General features: G+C 38.7%; 1 protein-coding gene across 4 annotated transcripts in view; it reads left to right on the top strand.

The window, feature by feature from the left end:
• The first annotated feature begins 322 nt into the window (after positions 1-322).
• BTBD7 (BTB domain containing 7) overlaps positions 323-21,110 on the top strand; it is an 81,187-nt gene continuing 60,399 nt past the window's right edge. Inside the window, exon 1 of one of the 4 annotated variants that reach the window (XM_027120414.1) lies at positions 323-930. The gene's annotated coding sequence lies outside the window, so the exon portion shown is untranslated. Of the gene's footprint in view, positions 931-1,125; positions 1,448-21,110 lie in introns of those variants that run through there. The other 3 variants (XR_003435621.1, XM_027120417.1, XM_027120415.1) reach the window with 3 other exon arrangements.

Here is a 21,110-nt window from a genome sequence, read left to right as displayed (position 1 = left end):
GCGAACTGTAAGGTGCTCCATAAACATAAGTGTTTTTGTTAGTGCATCGCTGAACTTACTGCAAACTCCCAGACAAGGGGCATCTAGGGAGAGCGATTTGGCTCTCCCACGCGGCGACTGTGTTTTCATCAATCCTTATCCCACGTTTATGGGGGTATCTTGCTGAGGAAAACTTTTCGGTGCCTGATGAAAAAAAAACAAATCCACTATACAACTAGCAAGGTGGTGTCTGTAAAAGTACCATACAGACAGGGCTTAAGATAAACTGCCAAGAAAACGCCAAGACTGTCAAAAAGGACTTCTCTGTGGAAGCGCAGTCTTCGCTTTAGGAAAGATGTGTCGTGAGCGATAGATCATGATGCCGGCCGCCGAATGGAAACATGAATTGGTAGAACCGGTCGTGCGGTAGCGTAGTCATTATAATTCCACTCTGACAGATTTAACGATTTGCCACAATTCCCCGGAATAAGCAAGATGCTGCAAACGAGCTTCAGACTCCGAGCGGAGAGCGGGAATAATGCGCGCGCACTCGGCTCCAACCGATCCCAGGTCCCGTGAACGCGCCTCCCCGGCCAGCCAGGGCGCGCGCGCCGCCGCCGGCCCACGTGACCCCGGGCGCGGCGGCGGCGGCGGGGACTGGCGGGGGCTCGGGCCGGCTCCGCAGCGCCGCGCAGGCGCCCCAGGCCTGCGCCGAGCCAAGCCCCTCCTGCTCGCTCCAGGCGTCAAAATGGCGGCGAGAGAAACCTGGAGAAGCCCCGGAGCCTGAGCCACTGACAGGAGCTGAGACGGGAGGTGGCGGCGGCGACGGCAGGAGGAGGATGGCCGGGGGCGCTGGCGCCGGTGCGGACGGCGGTGCAGGCGGCGGCGGCGGGGGCGACGGCCGCGGTCCCAGCGGCGGCAGCAGCAGCAGCGGCGGGAGGAGCCTCCGGGGTGAGTGTTCCTCGATGTCTCTGAGGCTGTGAGCCGAGGCTGTTACCGGCGCGGTGCTGGGCGTCCCGACGAGGAAGGGGCTGTGCGGGGGCCGTGGGGGCGCAGGGCTGGGGCCCGGCCGCCGCGGGGGGCGCGGGGCCGGGGAAGGGTCACTGGTCCGTCTGGGGCTGAGGCGGCGGTGGCAGGCTGACCAGTCCCGGTGCGCTCAGCGGGGCGGGCTGGGCAGTGCGCAGCCGTCCCGGGGGCAGAGGCGCGAGGTGTGGCGCTTGGGGCGGGGAGAGCGGCCCGAGGTGGCCGCGGCGGCGGCTCGGCCGGCTCCAGTCTCAGTGCTACGAGGGGCGGGACTCGTCGCTCCCAGGACGCCGGGAAACCGCTCCCGAGACTCGGGCGCGTGTTTACCCGGCTGCGGGGCTGCGACCGCCCCGGGGTGGGCGTGAGAGCTGCCGTCCGGAATCAGGGGTCGAGGAGTGCAGGCCTGTGTACGGCTGCTCCCCGGGGGAGAAGTTAGATTGTCCGGGTAAGTTACTGTTTCGGGATCAAACTGGAATTGCGCTTTGACAGGTTGGGAGAGAGACAATACGGAGTCTTTGGTAAAGAATCCTGTGCTTGGAGTGCTTGAAAGGCTAAAAGCGTGCATTTTTCAGTGTCTCATCATTTGCACAGCTGTTTATTAGCCTTACCCCGAAGATGAGAACTTTCTCACCGTTTGGGGGGAGGAAGCCCTGAGTGTTGTTTCTGCTTTGAACTACAATAGCACCTCTTCACATACCAGCACAGATAATAAGTACTCTGGATTAGGCCTAATTCGCAGAAGCAGTCTTGGTTTTACCAGAGAACTGTTTCCTCTGCTAAAACATCTTACTGTAATGAGGAAATAGGCATTTTTACAGAATTACTTCGTTTTTTCAAGTAGCAGAATCTTTTGTCTCTGAATAGCATCCATTTCTTTTAGATTGCTGAAATCAATTACTTTCTCCCAGAAATGTGAAAGAAAGATTTGAAATTGCAAGAATCATACATGTTAATGGCAGCTGTGATTAAACTTGTCCTGGAATTTTGAAGTCAGAAGAACCTTTAACGATATGATGTGACTTGTTTTAGAACTGGGAAACTAGGCCCAGGGAGATGAGTGACTCGCTGTGGGTTCTGCAGCTGGCGAGGGATTGGACCAAAACTAGGATCTAGGCCTCTCTCCGCCCTATTTAGAGAGCTCTTTTCACTACACTCCTGAGCCTCGTATTCTTCATTGATTGCGTTCTTCACCACCATCCTCATCCCTGGGTCTTTGTACAATGTAGTTGAAAGGAGAAATCAGAGAGAGCGCCTCACTCTGATTCTTGACAGTTACTGTCAGTTACCACAAGTAACTCATGAAGATTCTTCTCCCTGACCTGAATTTAATAAAAAACCAACTGACATTTCATTTAGAGTTTTCATAGGTCTGTAACTGACTGTATTTCTGTCCAGTTGTAGCATTGCTTATTTATGCATGCATTCAGTAAAACCAGTATTCTGTCCCACAAAACCTAACTACTATATTGTTTTGTTCCTCATTACCAGCATTTAAACAGGTTCTTTGTATCAGGCTCTAATTTTAGGATTTAAAACACCTGTGTTGTGTTTGCCGGGTTGTACCACCTGGTTTCCACATAGCCACTTGAGTCACAGCAGCTTTCTGTGTTGTGTGTCACAGGCTAACCTTCAGAAGTAGTCATGTCAAATGCTTCTGATTTCATATTCTAGTCATTGAAACTCACACACCAGAGTTGTACCTTGTGTTCAGTTACACAGGTGATTATTGAAGATCTGCTTTGTATTTTGCAATACTAGGTGCTACTGGAGAAAGAAACAAGTGAAATATGTAGACTTTGCCCTCAGAAAAGATAAGATGTACCCCTCTGAGCCTAGAAAACAATCTATCAATACAAAGTATGCTGTACGGGCTTCCCTGGTGGCGCAGCGGTTGAGAGTCCGCTTGCCATTGCAGGGGACGCGGGTTCGTGCCCCGGTCCGGGAGGATCCCACATGCCGCGGAGCGGCTGGGCCTGTGAGCCATGGCCGCTGAGCCTGCGCGTCCGGAGCCTGCACTCCGCAACGGGAGAGGACACAGCAGTGAGAGGCCCGCGTACCAAAAAAAATAAAACAAAGTATGCTGTACGTGTTCTGGTTAGAGGGAGATGAGTGAGGCCTCAGGAGTCTAAATAACTTCCTGGAACACTTGGGACTTGAGCTAGCTTCTGTGAGGGTTTAGATTTACAGAGAGATTGGAGCAGTTACTTTGTGAGGGAAAAGCAAGAGTGTAATGTGGAGATTAGCTTTGGGGGAGGGGAATAGAGAGGGAAACTAGGATGAGCTGACAACTGAATTTCCTTGGGAAGACATTAGACAGTTGAAAGGATATGTTTGTAGAAGAGTTTGAGTACTGGATTGAGATTTGGATTTTTATCCTCTTGTGCAAGATATGGGGAGACTTTGAAAGTTTGGAGGCCACACATTAATATGTTAAAACTGCCAAGACGCACCTGTCAGTGATCTGTTGGTTGAGTTAGAATGAGGAGAGAGTGGAATGAACCAGGGACAGTAGTAGCTATTGCAGTTACCTGGGTATGAAGAGATGAGATCCTACACTAAGATAGAGTCACTAGGAAAGATGCATAGCAGGTATCTTTTTTTTTGTTGCTGTTTTTATTGTGGTAAAATATACATAACATAAAATTTTAACCAGTTTTAAGTATACAGTTCTGTGGCATTAAGTGTATTTCACATTGTTGTGCAACCATTATCACCATCCATCTCTAGAACCCCATTCATCTTCTGCAGCTGAAACTCTATACCCTGTAAACACTAAGTCCCCACTTCCCTTTACTCTTAGCCCCTGACAACCACTATGCTGCTTTCTGTCTCTACGAATTTGATTACTCTAGGTATTTCATGTAAGTAGAATCATACAATGTTTGTCCTCTTGTGACTGGCTTATTTCACTTAGCATAATGTTCATCCATGTTGTAGCATTTGTCAGAATTTCCTTCATTTTTAAGGCTGAACAATAGTCCATTGTATGTATATACTGCATTTTGTTCATCCATTTATCTGTCAGTTGATACTTCATATGCTTCCACTTTTTGGCTTTTGGAATAATGTTGCCATGAACATAGGTGTGCTCATATCTGTTTGAGTCCCTGCTTTCATTTCATTTGGGTATATATCCAGAAAATTTTACATTCCCACGAGCATGCGTCAGGGTTCCAGTTTCTCCACATCCTCACCAACACTTGTTGTTTTTATTATTTTGATAACAGTCATCCTAATGGGCGTGAAGTGATATCTCATTGTGGTTTTCACTTGCATTTCTCTAAAGATTAGTGATATTAGCATCTCTAAAGCTTATCAGCCTTTTGTATATCTTCTTCGGAGAAATAATCTATTTAAGTTTTTTGCCTATTTTTTAATTTAGTTGGTGTTCTTTGTTGTTGTTGAGTTGTAGGTGCTCTTTATGTATTCTGGATACCAATCCCTTATCAGATAGATGATTTGCAAATATTTTTGTCATTCCATGCATTGCCTTTTCACTCTGTCGAGTGTACTTTGATGCACAAAATGTTTTTTTTGGTAAGTTTTTAATTTTAATGAAGTCCAACTGATCTAGTTTTTCTCTTGTTGCTTATACTTTTGGTGTACATCTGAGAAATTATTGCCAAATCCAGTGTCATGAAGCTTTTCCCCTTTAAAACACTTCTAAGAGTTTTCCCCTCAAAAAAACTCTTATGTTTAGGTCTCTGCATGTTGATATCCAGTTTTTCCAATGCCATTTCTTGAAAAGACTATCTTTTTTCCATTGAATGGTCTGCCCATCTTTGTTGAAAATCACTTGACCATACATTTGAGGGTTTATTTCTGAAATCTGTTGGTCCGTAAGTCTGTCTTTGTGCTGTCACCGTACTGTTTTGATTACTCTAGCTTTATAGTAGTTTTGAAATCAGAAGTGTGAGGCCTCCAACATTGTTCTTTTTCCAAATTGTTTTGGCTGTTTGGGGTCCCTTGAGATTCCATATGAATTTTAGATAGATTTTTCTATTTCTGCAAAATATGTCATTGGGATTTTTTTGATAGGGATTGCATTGAATCTGTAGATTGTTTGGAGTAGTGTTGACATCTCTTCCGGTCTTCCAGTCCTTAAACACCAGATGTCTTTCCATTTATTTGTGTTTAATTTCCTCCCACAACATTTTGTAGTTTTCAGTGTAAAAATCTTTCATCTCCTTGGTTAAGTTTACTCCTGAATATTTTATTCTTTTTGGTACTATTGTAAACGTGATCGATTTCTTAATTTCCTTTGCGGATTGTTCATTGTTAGTGTATAAACACAACTCATTTTTGTGTGTTGATTTTGTATCCTGCAACTTTACTGAACTCATTTATTTTAATCGTGTGTGTGTGTATGTGTGTGTGTGTGTGTGTGTGTGTGTGTAATCTTTAGAGTTTTCTACATATAAGGTAAGGTTGTTTTCTAACAAAGATAATTTTATGTCTTCTTTTCCAGTTTGAATGACTTTTCTTTCTTTTTCTTGCCTAATTGCTCTGGCTAGGACTTCCAGTACCGTATTGAATAGAAATGGTGAAAATGCACATCCTTGTCTTGTTCCTCATCTTAGAGGGAAAGCTTTCAGTCTTTGACCATTAAGTATGATGTTAGCTGTGGATTTTCCATACATAACCTTTATTATGTTGAGCTAGTTTCCTTATATTCCTGGTTTGTTGAATGTTTTAGCAGGTATGTTTTAAGAAAAAAATTCAGTTATGGGTGCAGAGTTTCTACTTGGTGAAAGAAGATTCTTGTGTCATTGGTGGAATGTTATTGTCAGGTTGTTTTTTTTAAGCATCATCTTTGTACATTTGCAGTTACGTTCTGGCTGAAAAAAATACTGCTATAGTTATTCAGTGGGGAAGACTGACACTAATCAAATAATCATACAAAATATGCCTGAGTAACTATAGTACTATTTTGCTTCCAGCTGTATTCCCAGCAGCTAGCATAGTGCCAGGCACATAGGTGCTCACTAAAGTTATTAATTGAATTTAAAAGCAGAAGACTAAGATTTAACCCAATAAGCTAAAAAATATATTGTTTATAATTTTTATAGAAAGTGTTTATTCTGTTTTAAACCACCTTCCCTCTTAACCCAGTCTTGGTACAGTGGTAATAAAACAAAATCAGACTTCTCCACTCTAAAAAGAAACAGTCAAGTGACTTTTTCTAAAACAATTATCTTTTTTAAGATGAGACAGCGTTTTTCTTTTTAAGTTGATGATAATGGAAGTTGGTTATCAGAATCCAAAATTTCAAAGGGAAGCATAGTTTAAAGGAAACTTTTCATGTAGCTACTAACTTCAGATTTATATTGAAATTCAAACATTCAGTACCTAGTTTATTTACAAAACAAGTTCAAAAATTTTTAATGCAAGCTTCAGTTCTTTTAATTTTTAAAATTTTGGCAGTCTAAATTTTTTCTTTTCTTTTTTTTTTTGTGGTACGCGGGCCTCTCACTGTTGTGGCCTCTCCCGTTGCGGAGCACAGGCTCCGGACGCGCAGGCTCAGCGGCCATGGCTCATGGGCCTAGCCGCTCCGCGGCATGTGGGATCCTCCCGCACCGGGACACAAACCCGTGTCCCCCGCATCGGCAGGCGGACTCCCAACCACTGCGCCACCAGGGAAGACCAGGCAGTCTAAATTTGACATTGCAAGTTGAGTCTTTCACAGCATCCTTACTATCTCAAATAATGTAGAAACTTCAAAAACGTATAATGTACTAAGTTTTATAAATTGACATTAAATCCATATAATGAACATTATGTTAAAGTTGGAATAAACAGAAATCACTTTAATACAATACACAGAACATCCTTTAAATCACAAGATTCAAAAAAAATGTGCTTTTTTGAGCATTGTTGGAGTTTTTAGACATAGTTGTGATGTATTAGAACACTGGACTGGGAATCAGACCTCCATTCAGATTCTGATTACTATTTATAGTTTTGCAATCTTAAGCAATCCATTTTACCTGTCTGAGGCTTAATTTTTCCTCATCTGTAAGAGGGAAAACACACACACACACAGTGTTTTACGTAGCAGCTTTGCCACCTTGTCTTTTTTTATTCCATTCTTTCCCTCCCTGTTACCACTTACTAGTCTGGACTATTTATTGAACAGCCTACCAGTGGAGTCTCTGCCATTTGTTCTCCCACTTTTCCTCTCCTTCTCTGGCTGTTCTCTATATTGCTACCACACTTTTTAAAAAATGCAATTGGAGGATGTTACTTCCCTACCTAAAAAACTTGTGTTGACTTCCCATTGTCTATTGGGTAAAGTCCAAACTCACAACAGTTTGTAGACTGTGTCTAACGTTAGATTTCCCATTACTCTAGTCATACTAAGCTGTTTCTTGTTCCTACTACTTCTGTTTTTCATGTGTTTATCCCAGTGCTTGGAGTTCTCCTGTTCTTTGTCATCCAGGAGACTCTGAGAAGATGACTCATCACCCATTTCAGCGGTAGATTTTGATTACTCCAAGCCAATCGGCTCAAGGCATTTCCCTGTAAATTATTATTTGTCCCAGTTAGATTGAAAGGAAAGAGACATTCTATTTCTGGGGGAGAGGATTTTTTCCCCTATTGTTTGTGAGCAAGAGAACATGTGGCCCCAGTCGCCACTGGCAGCTGTCTTGTGACCACAGGGGATGATGAAACATGCCCTGAGGATGGCAGAACAGAGAGGTAGAACGAACGTAGGTGCATGACAACATTATTTTAGACACATATTGTGCTGGGCCTGGGGCTTTCCCTACCGTGGGATTTCTCTTCGTGATTATATTCCTATTGTTTAAGCCAATTCTTCGGGGTTATTTGCCATCAGAAATCTGATTCTTACAGTCGTCTTTATTCTTCAAGACCCAGTTCAAAAGTTAGTTTTACTAGTAATCATACACTCACTCCCTTAGTACTTTGGACCTTTCTTCCAGTCCTTATTTACTATATTTATCATCAGTTGCTCGTGTGTCTAACTCCTCCACGTAACTCTTTGTACTTTGAGCCAAAGCCTGTAGGATGTAGCACAGTGTCTGGTAAACTATAGATACTCAGTGAGTTGTTAGGATGAAATAATAACATGAGTAAGTGCTTTGTAAACTATGTTTTAATAAATATGAGGTATGTTATTGAGTTTAAAACTAAAGTGAGATGGAAAAATCAATTAGGCCAGGCATGCAAAGTGTTCTTTGCTTGCCCTTAATTGTTTTCTAAAAATATCCACTTAGATAAAAAGTTTGACAGTCTCTTCTAGCTACAATTCCTTAAATTTTATGAACACTCTTACCTACTTAAAACAGGAATCATGGAAGGAGCAATAATGAATTGTGTTGTTAGTGTGCAGTTTCCTTCCTTCTTTAGGGGGGAGACTGAATGCCAGAAGAATTTCAAGTATAGTGTCTTTTTTTCCCTATATTCTGAAATTATACTTATTTAATTTGTTTTATCTGGAATTGTGAGTTGTTCTTTAGAGAAAAATTCCATAACATGCTTCATAAGACTTAATTATGCCTGTCTTCAGACTTTGCCAAAATATTTCTTGCTTGCTTGAGACTAGACATGAGAATTTTCTGGTTAGGAAAAAAGCTTTGAGGCAGAACTAGATGAGTTTGTAGTGAATGTTAGTAATAGCTTATGACAGAGAAATCTCATTATAGCCTTAATTATGAAGTCATAGTTCTGTCACATGCTTCAACGGTAAAGTCTGACAAGGGAGGAAGGATAGGGAAGGAGAGTTAAAATTCCCAACTTGGTGTACCTCACCATTTGTTGGCTTCAGTCAAATAAAACTTTGACATAGTAATTTGTAGTTATTTTTAAAACAAGGTAAGGAGGAATACAGTACACATTAGAAATTGTAAAATCATCTGTTGGACTGAGTATGAAAAGACAAATTTGTCTATGAAGAACAGCCTTCTTGTTTTGACGTCTAGTTGTTTGTTCCCTTGGTACCTTAGTTTCCACATCTGTAAAATGAACAGTATCACCCTCTTTAGGGTTCTTTGATTAATTAAGATAATCTATGTGAAAACACAATATAGTGTTCTGAGGATAGACGCTCAGGCATTCCTTTTTTTTTTTTTTTAAACAGAGATTATTTTATTTTTTAAAATATATTTATTTATTTGGCTGCACCGGGTCTTCCTTGTGGCACATGGGATCTTTAGTTGCGGCACACAGGATCTTTAGTTGCGGCATGCGGGATCTAGTTCCCTGACCAGGGATCAAACCTGGGCCCCCTGCATTGGGAGCGTGGAGTCTTAACCTCTGGACCACCTTGGGAAGTCCCTCAGGCGTTCCTTTTAATATTGAGCTGCATGAGCCACTTGAATATTTTGGAGATTAATCCTTTGTCAGTTGCTTTGTTTGCAAATATTTTCTACCATTCTGATGCTTGTCTTTTTGTCTTGTTTATGGTTTCCTTTGCTGTGCAAAAGCTTTTAAGTTTCATTAGGTGCCACTTGTTTATTTTTGGTTTTATTTCCATTTCTGTAGGAGGTGATTCAAAAAGGATCTTGCTGTGATTTATGTCATAGAGTGTTTTGCCTATGTTTTCCTCTAAGAGTTTTATAGTGTCTGGCCTTGCATTAGGTCTTTAATCCATTTTGAGTTTATTTTTGTGTATGGTCTTAAGAAGTGTTCTAATTTCATTCTTTTACATGTAGCTGTCCAGTTTTCCCAGCACGGACTTATTAATTCTTGAATGAGAAAAAGTCTGTCGGTTTGTGTGTGTATGTGTATGTGTGTGTGTTTAAGTAACAAAAACTCTCTAGAATAACGTTCAAACTCCCTTTCATGGATCATATGGCTTTTTGTTGTCTAGGCTCTGCTGCTTCTCTGGGCTCATACCTTATTACTGCCAAATACCTCCCGGTTACACTCTGCATGTAGAACTGCTTTAATTTCCTTAGTGAGCCAGGTTTTGTTCTTTCCTTGGGCCTTCACATAGTCAGATTGCTCTGCCTTTTAGAGCATTATTTTGTCATCCCAAACCCTCCCCACCATTACCTTCACCAAGAAAAAAGTTCACACTTATTGTCATTCTTAGATCTTATCTCAGATGTCACTTTCTCAACAGCCCCATAAGGTAAATACTTTTAAATATTATCATCAGATACAGAAAAGATAAACAATTTGACCAAGGTCACAAAGCTTATAAAATGGCAGATCTGGATCCAAACCTAGACAGTTTGTCTCTAGAGTTCATCTTCACTAATCTATGCTTCCTCTACATTGTAATGGCCTATTTATCTGCTTGTCCCTAAGTAATTTAAAAGCAAAAATTATGTCTATCTAGTTCATTGTTATATCCTCATGTGCCTATTATCAGCACATAGTAGGTGCTCAGAAAATGTTTAAATGAGTGACTGTCTCTTATTTGAGAGCAGAATTTGTGATTAAACTCCTCTTAGTACCTTTCACATAATATATGTAAGTAAATAGTCTTCATGCTTATGATACAAAGTGAAATTTATATGATCAAGTTCATTGTGGCTTTGAAATATATTGCACTTTGTAACCAAAGATAGTTACAGCCCCATTTTTATAATCACTGTTAACTCATTTTATTCTTTTCTAGCAATGTTACTTGGCATCTTTGGTGCTTTTGTAGGCTTGCTTTTCACATGGTATCCCTATGAACTGTTAAAATACAGATTATTTGTAACTCATTTCTAAATGGTACATAGGAGATTTTACAAAATAAAATGACACTAGTATATGCACTCTGATCATTTATATCTATTAACCTTTTAATGGACGTGATTGCCGTACATATATGGAACTTAGAAAAAAATAGAAGTACCCACATTTTAAACCTTGATGGTATCCCAAAAGATGAATGGTTTATCTAGATTTTTATATCTATAGATTATTATATCTATAGAATAGTCACAGGGTAAATAATGATTTAAGGCATGCACATTGTCGTTCATGTTGATGGGAGAAATTGGAATGTTGTATTTCAGTACACTTTTCAAATAAGTAATGCCTGAAGCTGCTTCCAGGTTCATGCTCTAATCAGGGTCAGTAGGTTAGAGAACCAGAAAAGTCTTCCTCCTGCCTGAATGTTCTCACTTTACCAAAGACTTTGCTTCTTTGGTTAATCATTCTCTCTTCCGTATCCCCTATGCTCTGGTACAGGGTTTCTCAACTTTGACACTACTGATATGTTGGGTCAGATAATTCTTTGTTGTGGGGCGCTGTCCTGTACTTGCAAAATGTTTAGCAGCATCCGCAGCCTCTACTCACTAGGTTCCGGTAGTACCCTTCTTCACTCCTAGTTACGGCAACCAAAAATGTCTCCAGGCATTGCCAAATGTCTTCAGGGGAGCAGAGTCACCCAGTTGAAAACTGATGATTTACTGCATCATCCCTACTCATTTGTTACAATATCTCCCTCTCTTTCATACACACACCTTTCCAGACTTTCACATCCTCTCTATTACTGCCTCACTTCTTGGCACCTTTTGCAGTCTTTTTTGAAAAGAGTTATAAAACATCTCACTCCAGTTTTACTTCCGGTTCAGTTTCCTCTCTTCAGTTCTATGAAACCACATTTTTCTGGTTTTCCTTTACATCTGTGGCTGCTCCATTTTGGTCTCCTTTATCAGCTCTACTCACTGGACAATGGCATAATTTCTGCTTCTTTCTTACTTTTTCTTATCTCGTCAACTCCTGCCTTTCTTGCCTCATTTCTTTGTATGTTGTCCCTCATATACCTATTAATTCTTAAGCTGTTCTCTCTGTTGAAATGCTCTTACCTATGTTTCTCCCTATTTAAATTCTAATATCCTTCAAGAACCAAAGCAGATGTCATCTTTCCATGAAAGCCTTTTGTAATCACTAAAGCCTTTTCTAGTCCTCTAACGTCCATGCCATGTTCCTGTTCTTTCTCTCTGTCTTCCACTTGCAGCTTTGTGTTATTTATGTATTGGAATATGTCCTGCACTAGACACTAAGCTCATCTTTGTATCCCTGACATTACCTGGCTAAGTGCCCTGCACATAGTTGGTGTTTAGATAGTTGTTGCAGCAATGATGAAGAGGTAGCAGTAGAGTGGAAAGGATTTAGTAAAAACAGTAATGACCTGAAAGATTGTTAAAAGTAGGAGAAAAAGAAGAAAACTGAAGAAAATTTAAAACTGCTCATGGAATTCTTTACATTCTCTCCTTTCATGGTTTCTTTGATATGGGCCTTTTCTGGTTTCATTCTCCATTTCTAAGCACCTTATTTATTAAGGACCCGTTATGAGCCAGGCACTCTTCAAGATACTTGGAATACAGTAACTGGAAAAGGAAACTGCCCCAGTACTGTAGGAACTTAGTCTCTTTGAGGATGTAGAAATCTTAACAATTAATTGCCCCTACAGAGTGGTAAGTACTGAAATTGAAGTGTATCCAAAACTTTCTGGTAGCACAGAGGAAAGGGGTGACTTCTCAATTTGAAATAAACCTCATTCAGATGCCACTTCTTACATGCAACCTATTTGGGTCACTACCCAGCCTGATTAGTGTTTTCCATGCTTTCCTTTACTTTGTTCTCTTTCAGCTACCAAATTATAAGCATTTCCTGTGCCTCAGTACTTAGCCTTCCGTTCATTCTTTTATATCCTTTTCTTTAGGAAATGGATTTAGTTTTGAGGCTTCAGCTGACAAGTTTCAAAGCCATACCAGCTACAACAAAACATTTTTTTGTTGTGAAATAATACACATGCAAAGAAGCATAGTAAACAAATTTAAGTTTAACTTATTTTTTTAACAAATTATTTTAATGCTGACACCACCATAGTCACTAAATAGAACAGTGAAAGCATGCTCAAAGCCCCACTCATGCCTCTTCTCAATCACAGCCACCTTAAAGGTCACCGCTATTCTGCTTTTTATGGTAATTGCTTCTAAGATTTAAAAAAAAAAGAAGAAGAAGAAGCCCTGTACCTGAATACCAACTAGATATTTATTCCAAAACAATATAGTTTCATTTTGGGAGACTGGGAGACAGAGGTGGAGGGAGACATTTCACAGTATTCTATCTTGTTCTTGCACTGAAACCCCGAAGAACATCCCCAGGTTCACTAGGAGGACTCACCTGACAGAGCACATAGTCATACTCATGGAGATCATTTATTACAGCACAGGATACAAAACAAAATCAGCAAAGAAAAAAGACACATGAGGCTAAGTCCAAAGAAAAACAGGGGCAAGTTTCCAAGAGGTCTCTTCCGGTGGAGTCACACAGGTCACACTTAGTTCCTCCAGCACTGACTTGTGACAGCACAAGTGAAATACTGTCTACTAGGGAAGCTCATTAGAGACTCAGCACCTAGGGTTTTTACTGATGGCTGGTCACACAGGCATCTACTACCTAACATGTATCAAAATTCCAGGCTCCCAGAAGGAAAGCAAATATGCAGCATAAACCATACTGTTTGCACAGACAGTTTAAGTACAGTGAGCTGTCCTTATCAGTTAAGGAATGGCAAAAACACGGAAAGTCCAAGTTCCCAAAGACCAACCAGGGCCAGCCTTTCAAGCAGGCCTTTCTAAGGATAGCAGTTTCAGGCCTGCTGTGGCTAACTTTTTTCTGCTTGATATTTTTCAATTCAAAATTTAAATAAATAAAAACTCAGCTTTCAAATTGTGTCATTTTCTCTTAAAATGTATCAACACTAACCCAGTGCAAACCTTCACTTTATACATCCACTACTATCATATGATTGAAAGTATGTTCTATGGAACATTGGACATGGCCTATTATTGGTCTTTCTTAAAGTTCAGGAATACTGAATTAAGCAAAGTTATACAGGTTACTTAGCTGCAGGACTCTCAGCCTTTTGCTGTGATGTGTGTGACCTGGCCTCTATGTACCTGTCTTGCCTCATCTTACATTATCTCCCTTCCCTACTTCCCCTGCGTCAGCCACCTTGGCCTTCTTGCTCTTCCTAGAATTTGCTAAACTATTGACTCTGCTGTAACTCCCCAGCATCACATCACTACTACCTCTGTCAATAAATAATATCAAGCTTTATTTATTTATTATTTGGTTGCGCTGGGTGTTGGTTGCGGTAGGCAGGCTCCCTAGTTGAGGCTCACGGGCTCCTTAGTTGTGGCATGCATGTGGGATCTAGTTCCCTGACCAGGGATTGAACCCGGGCCTGCTGCACTGGGAGCGCAGAGTCTTATCCACTGCACCACCAGGGAAGTCCCTCAAGCATTATTTATGTTTATGTATTATTTATATTTATGTATGTGTTTAAGATCTTTCTTCTGTATGCTGTATGTGTTCTTTATGTCTTGTGGGCTTATTAATGCCAATAAATCAACTTATTCTTTCTCATAGCACCCCATGCCTTTCATGGTATTTATCTCAGTGTATGATTTTATTTTCGTAATTATTTGTTTAAATGTCCATTTCTCTCACTTGATTGTAAGCAACATGAAAACCAAGACTATTTTGTTCACAACTATAACCTTCAACACTTGGCATAGAGCACATAATTGGTATTCAGATTCTTAATGAATAATATAAATAATTCTACAAAACTGGGCTATAGTAAACAGTGTTTCCCAAACTAACCAAGATTTTTTTTTAAGGCTCATTTCATTGTATTTTGCGAGACTGATGTTGTGTAGAATACACTTTGGGAAATACTGATATACTTTAAAGTGTAAAATACTTTACATAGGTAGGATTTGTAGCTAGGAGTTTGTATTTATTGCATATTCTTGATTGAACCTCTGTTAGGAAGATTAATTTAGTGTTGGTGTGCTAGATGAATTAGACTGGAAGCAGAGACCAAGATTGATTTTTGTGACAATTCAAGAGAAGTAATAAATAGTGACTTAGTCTAAGTGATTTGCAGGTGGATTGGTGAACCAGTTTGATATGGAGGAGAAGGATGAGGGAAAGACACCTGCAGTTCTGACACTGGATGCCCAGGATGTCTTCAGCAAACGACATTTGAATAGATTGGAGTAATTGAGTTTCTTCTTCCGGAAAGCATCCTCCTGTTAATCTGGAAAATATATCCATCTTGTTTCCAGGCAACACCAGATAATTAAATTAGCTTCATATTTAGGAATTAATAAATTTTTTTAATTAGCATACTGAATTACTTAATAATAACTGTGCTGTAAACTCTTTAACTGTCTAATGACAGCTTTCTGCTGTGGTTGAAGAGTGTGTTTACCTACATACTCTAATTTGGAGATGACAACAAAAATTGAGAACTTTTTTCTATTTTGTTCTAACTACTTACATAGGTATATATAAATCTGTTTTCTGATGTAAAAATGTTTACAGGAAGGAGCCTGAAACTCAGACGTTACTAAAGAAAAGACTGAAACAAGTGACTATTTAAAAAATTTAAACATTTATGACAAAAGCCATCATAGTTTTAAAAGGCTAATATGAATATTCTCCCTTGATATTTTAACATTAATATAAAAAGTGTCACAAATTAATAAAAAGAACAGCCACATAGAAGAATGGGCAAAGATTATAAAGAAACACAGAGGCTGATAAATATATTGAGATTCACTTTCACTTACAATTTTTTAAAATGAAGATTAAAATAATGAGATCATTTTTTCCTCCATCAGATTGGCAAAGATTAATAATGACCAGAGTTTTCATGTTCTCATGCAAAGTTGATAGGAATGTAAATTGCAACTTTTCTGACCAGTATATCTCCAAATTAGAAATATATATACCCATTTATCCAGTAATACTATTTCTTTTTTTTTTTTTTTTTTTGGCCGCACCTAGAGGCATGTGGGATCTTAGTTCCCCGAACAGGGATCAAACTCGTGCCGCCTGGGTTGGAAGCACAGAGTCTTAACCACTGGACCGCCAGGGAAGTCCCAGTAATATTATTTCTTGATATTTATTCTAATGGTATAGTTTACAGTGGTTAAAGATAGAGGTAAAAGGATTGCAGGACTGTTTATAATATTGAAAAATTGGAAATGATTTTCAGTGTTTTGGTGAAATAAATTATGGCATATTTATACAGTACAGTTCTATTTAGGGGTCTTTAAAAGACAAAATAAAATTTATATGTACACGTGTTTCTATATCCCTGGTATATTATGAAATGAAAAAATTTTTTTACAGAACTCTTTGTTAAATATCCCTACTTAAAACTATTTATGTCAAAAATGCTAGAAGGGCTTCCCTGGTGGCACAGTGGTTGAGAGTCCGCCTGCCGATGCAGGGGACACGAGTTCGTGCCGCGGTCCGGGAAGATCCCACATGCCGCGGAGCAGCTGGGCCCGTGAGCCATGGCCGCTGAGCCTGTGCATCCGGAAGCGGGAGAGGCCACAACAGTGAGAGGCCCGAGTACTGCAAAAAAAAAAAAGAAAAAAAAAAATGCTAGAAAAGCAGAAATCAAATTGTTACTTGTTGTCGATGTGGGAAGGGAGACAGATTTTAGGGAATTGCCTTTTGTCATACTCTGCTGTGTAGGTTTTTTGTTTTTAATTTAAACAACAAAAGTATAATTCTCATAAGTGAATGGGGAAACATTAAGGTTCTGGGGTGGGTAGGATAGAGAAAGTTTAACATATATCTTGTTCTTTGTATATTATGATTTGTTCTACAGTCTTTAAAATTCTTTTGGTCAACAGTGTAACTCAACTTTTCAGACTCTAGTAATAGAAGGCAAAAACACTTCCGGGGAGAGAAAGAAATACAGCCAAAAATTACAGAGATGCTAAAAATTATTTTTTTCCATATTTTCAATAAAGAAAATAAACTCATTTTAATCTTGTAAAACAGTAAAACTAAGAGGGGGGAGGGGATGTACACTGCTTGATGGTGGTGCTTTTGTACTGTCACCAAATAGTATGATTAGTTTTCTATTCAAATTAGATACCCCATCTGAAAATGTTCTTAGGAGCACAATGACTTTTCATCAGAAATTTAATAATTAAACATAAACGTTGAATAATTATTTAGGGATTTAAAATTCAACAAAACTAATGATCTCTTCTTTATGCAAAGGAAATGTGTGGGTATGGAGAAAAATAATTAGGTTAATAATACGGAGTCCTGTAGCTAATCATCAAATTTGGAAACAACCCCCTAAAATATTGTTCTTAAATTTAAACTAATTCACCTGCTTGATGTCTAGCAGTGAAACATCTGTAACGTGGTTCACTTGAACTTTTTGTTTTTAATGACTATTTACACTAAAAGCCATTTCTGTTCCTGGATAACCTACTTAAATATTGGTATTAATTTTACATTTAATACACATCCGAATGCATAATAGTTTTCAAGTTTAACATTAAATGTACGTTTAATTTTTATAAATGAGAAAATTTCTACATTTAAAATTATTTCGAAGAATTTAGTATCTAATTTTAATGATTCTTTCACTGGTTTTGGTTTTCTTATCCTATTTAGAATGATCATCACTAGTTTTCCCTAGTGATTATTCTAGGCTGTTCATGACTCCTTGAAGATTATCTTTTAAAAATCTTCTAAAAAGCTAAGAGATAACATATTTCTGACCATGCTGAATGTGCATTTATGAAGCAGGCATTTTATTTAGGAAGTATTTTATAACTAGAAATATTAATACCAAGAATATATAGTATCAATATGAATCTGCACTGTAGCCAGAGTTCTAAGAACCAGGCTCACCTCCTTTGTCTGCATTTTTCCCCTCATTTTCTAGCTTAAAAAATTTTAATGGTTACCCTTAAAAGAATATTGCATAAACTGGTGGAATGGGATGTACTTTTAAAAATATTCTTTTAAGAATATGTTTTTAATCGGAAAAAAAAAGTAGCAGCAGAAGACTGACAGCTGTTTTGAATTATAATAGGTTCTATTAGAAGAAGCCCACATGGGCTTTAATAAGATTCTCCTAAGCAGAACTCTAGCAAGTAATTTCTATTTGCAGTAACACAACTTAATTTTATAGAAAAATGCAATTTAAAATATATCTTTATTTAATAAGAACAAAATGTTTTCTGACTTGCCTTTTATTGGTGGTGGGTAGGTAAGGAAAATACTATTTTTATACATGATCTTGAGCTACTAACTACAGGTGCACAATGTCTTATTTATAATTTGAAATTCTAAGAGTTCTGATAACCATTTCTTTAGGGAGACTCATTTGATGGCAAACAATGATGTGACCTGAATTCATTTGGCAACAAAACCTAACCTGAACTAACACAGCTTAGTTTAAATGTTTAATATATTTTATTGCAAAATATGGGGTAATATAACTAATCTCACTGGGTGTGTTTACATAGTATACAGTAAATGTTTCATATACCATATTACTTTCTTTTAAAAGAGAGAGAGCATGAGAGAGAGAAGGAAAAGAGTCTGAATTTTGGAATATATCTGGCCCCAAAAGTTTCTCGCTGGTAAGGAATTGTGGACTCTTAAACTGGTGTTTTAAATTGGTGATGAACATTAAATAAAATTTTTATTGGTAGGGCTTCCCTGGTGGCGCAGTGGTTTAGAGTCCGCCTGCTGATGCAGGGGAAACGGGTTCGTGCCCTGGTCTGGGAAGTTCCCACATGCCGCGGAGCGGCTGGGCCCGTGAGCCATGGCCACTGAGCCTGCGCGTGCGGAGCCTGTGCTCCGCAACGGGAGAGGCCACAGCAGTGAGAGGCCTGCATACCACAAAAAAAAAACAAAACATTTTTATTGGTAGAACTAAGATTGAGAAACAGTGTAGTATGTAACACTTTATCGTTTAATTCTGTAGATAGAGTTTAATTACCAAATATGCAGGAAGAATATATGAAAAGTAGAATAAGCTTACAGATTATAGATATCAACTGTAAATTAAAACATATTGCTTAAAATTAGATACTGGAGGAGAGAGAGAGGAGGAAGAAGATACTAGCTGATTTCAGTATTGCTCATAGTAGGGAGCCAGTGGATGGTAGCCAGAAAATAGGGAATTTGGGTATTATATAAAAATATTAGTAAAGTTACTTGTGGGGTAGGGAGAGACTAGGTTGGAGTAGACGGGGAGCAACTAGTCTTTGAATATATCTTATTTTGTGGTTTTGACTTTAGACTCATCTAAACATTTTACAGAATTATGTAGCAAAAGTTAATTAAAAATGCTGTGCCTAAAAATCAAAAGTGAAATAAAAGTGTACTTCCAGTTAGTGATGTAATCACCCAGAGCAAACTATTCCAAGTGACTTACATACACAGTAATTTATAGGATATCCTGAGTTGGGTATATCCTAAGGGTAAAAACGAATTGCCAGAAAAAAAAGATTTTCATTTATCGTAATGTTGATGATAGTGTTGACATTTTAATTCTTGGCTATTGTGTGTGTATTGTGGGATAAAATAAATGAACAATTATGTAGGCAGTGTTGAGAACAGGGTTTTGACATGTGAGAAAGGAGAAACATGTGTAAAGTTAATGAGATTAAGTAAAAACCCTCTAAACCTGAATTTGAATTGGAAGCATCAGTATACACTCAGGATGTATGTGTATCTAAATACTCATGTGTAGAAAATTCCCTAACTCTTGTACTAAAAAGGCAGCCAGCACCCCCTAGCACCCAGACTGTGGTTTCTAAATACCATTTTTCACTGAAAGGAATTAAGTCTCCTTTAAAGAGATGGCTGATGACAGGTCTAAGGTAAGAAAAATACAAGATATGCCTAGAATAAGGTATAACCCTAGAAAGCAAAGAAGCTCTCAGAGACAAGTAGTGTTGTGTCGTATGATCTCAGGGACCAATTTGGATAAGCTTCCACTGTCCAGGTATGGGACAATTTGAGCCTCAATTGGGATAAATACAAACAATTGAAAGCCATCAAATATGTTTAAATCCATGAACACATAATTTTTTTAACTTGCTGATCATCTTTAGAGAATGCTAGGATGTTAATTGTTTTGAAAATTAGTAAATAAAGGTAAAGAATCATCTATTCTTACCTTTCTGTGCAAACAACTGAATAGTTGATGAGTTCCTCTTACAGAAGTATTCCAGCTAATGAATAAAGAAGGAGTGATAGAATATCACCATGTTGCAGCCCCTAATGAATTAATGACTCTAGTTGGTGATTACTGTTAATTGTTAATATTAGAGAATGAGAAGTAGACGTTTGGTACCTATTGTTGGAAGTACACATCACCACATGTGAAGCAGTCTTGACAAAATAAACTTTAAAAGTACAAAAATGACACTAAATCTGATTAAGTTGTTAGATCTATAAACTTCTGTAAATACAGGGCTGAGAGAAACATATTAAGCTACATCATGGTGATGCATTTGCCAAAATTCAGACTATGGGAAACTACCATATAACCTGATTTCTTCAACAATAACAAGGAAAAAAAATTGCAAGGGGGAAAGGGTTGGGGAGGGACCTTCTAAAGGAGATTTAAGAGACATAGTCGTCCAGTCACAATGCATGGGCCTTATCTGGATCCTGATTCAAACAAACTAAGAAAAAATAAAACTGGTGGAAATGACAACACTGCCTGGGAAGTTCATATTAAGGAATTGTTCATAATTTTAGATGTGATAATGGTACTGTAGTTGCTCTTTTGTATCCTTTCTTTTAGAGATTCATAAGGAAGTATTTACAGATGAAATAATATGCTATCTGGGATTTGCTTCAAAATAATCCAGAGAGATTGGGTAGAGAGTGGATTGGGATATAGTGATAGAGGACTGCCACAAATTGGTAACTACTGAAACTTGGTAATTGTTGAGCTTTGTCTTACTATTCTCTCTACTTTTGTTATATTTTTCTCTCCTTTATTACAGAAGCTGCAAAAGCATCTCCTGCACAGGAGGAAAAAATAAGTGATAGATAGGAAGGAGTGAAAATAGAGAAGCATAGTCATATTTGTCTTTGGTGTTTGAATGCTAAGGGATTTGATATTTATGGAGTATAATCCACAATCCAGAAACTTTTTATTGTTCACCAGCAATGAGGACCCAACGCAGCCAAAAGTAAATAAATAAAATAAAGCTATTTATTAAAAAAAAGACTTGTGACAAAAACAACAGTGTAGTTAGACATATAGACGCATAAGGAAGACATGGCTGTTCCCATCAGAAAGGTTGATATAGAACTGAGAACTTTTTGTTCCT

This window comes from Aethalodelphis obliquidens, unplaced genomic scaffold, assembly GCF_003676395.1.
Source record: "Aethalodelphis obliquidens isolate GAN/ISIS:26980383/991018 unplaced genomic scaffold, ASM367639v1 scaffold21, whole genome shotgun sequence".
Lineage (NCBI taxonomy): Eukaryota > Metazoa > Chordata > Mammalia > Artiodactyla > Delphinidae > Aethalodelphis > Aethalodelphis obliquidens.
The sequence above is the reverse complement of the archived record's forward strand: the minus strand, read 5'-3'. Positions and strand labels throughout refer to the sequence as shown.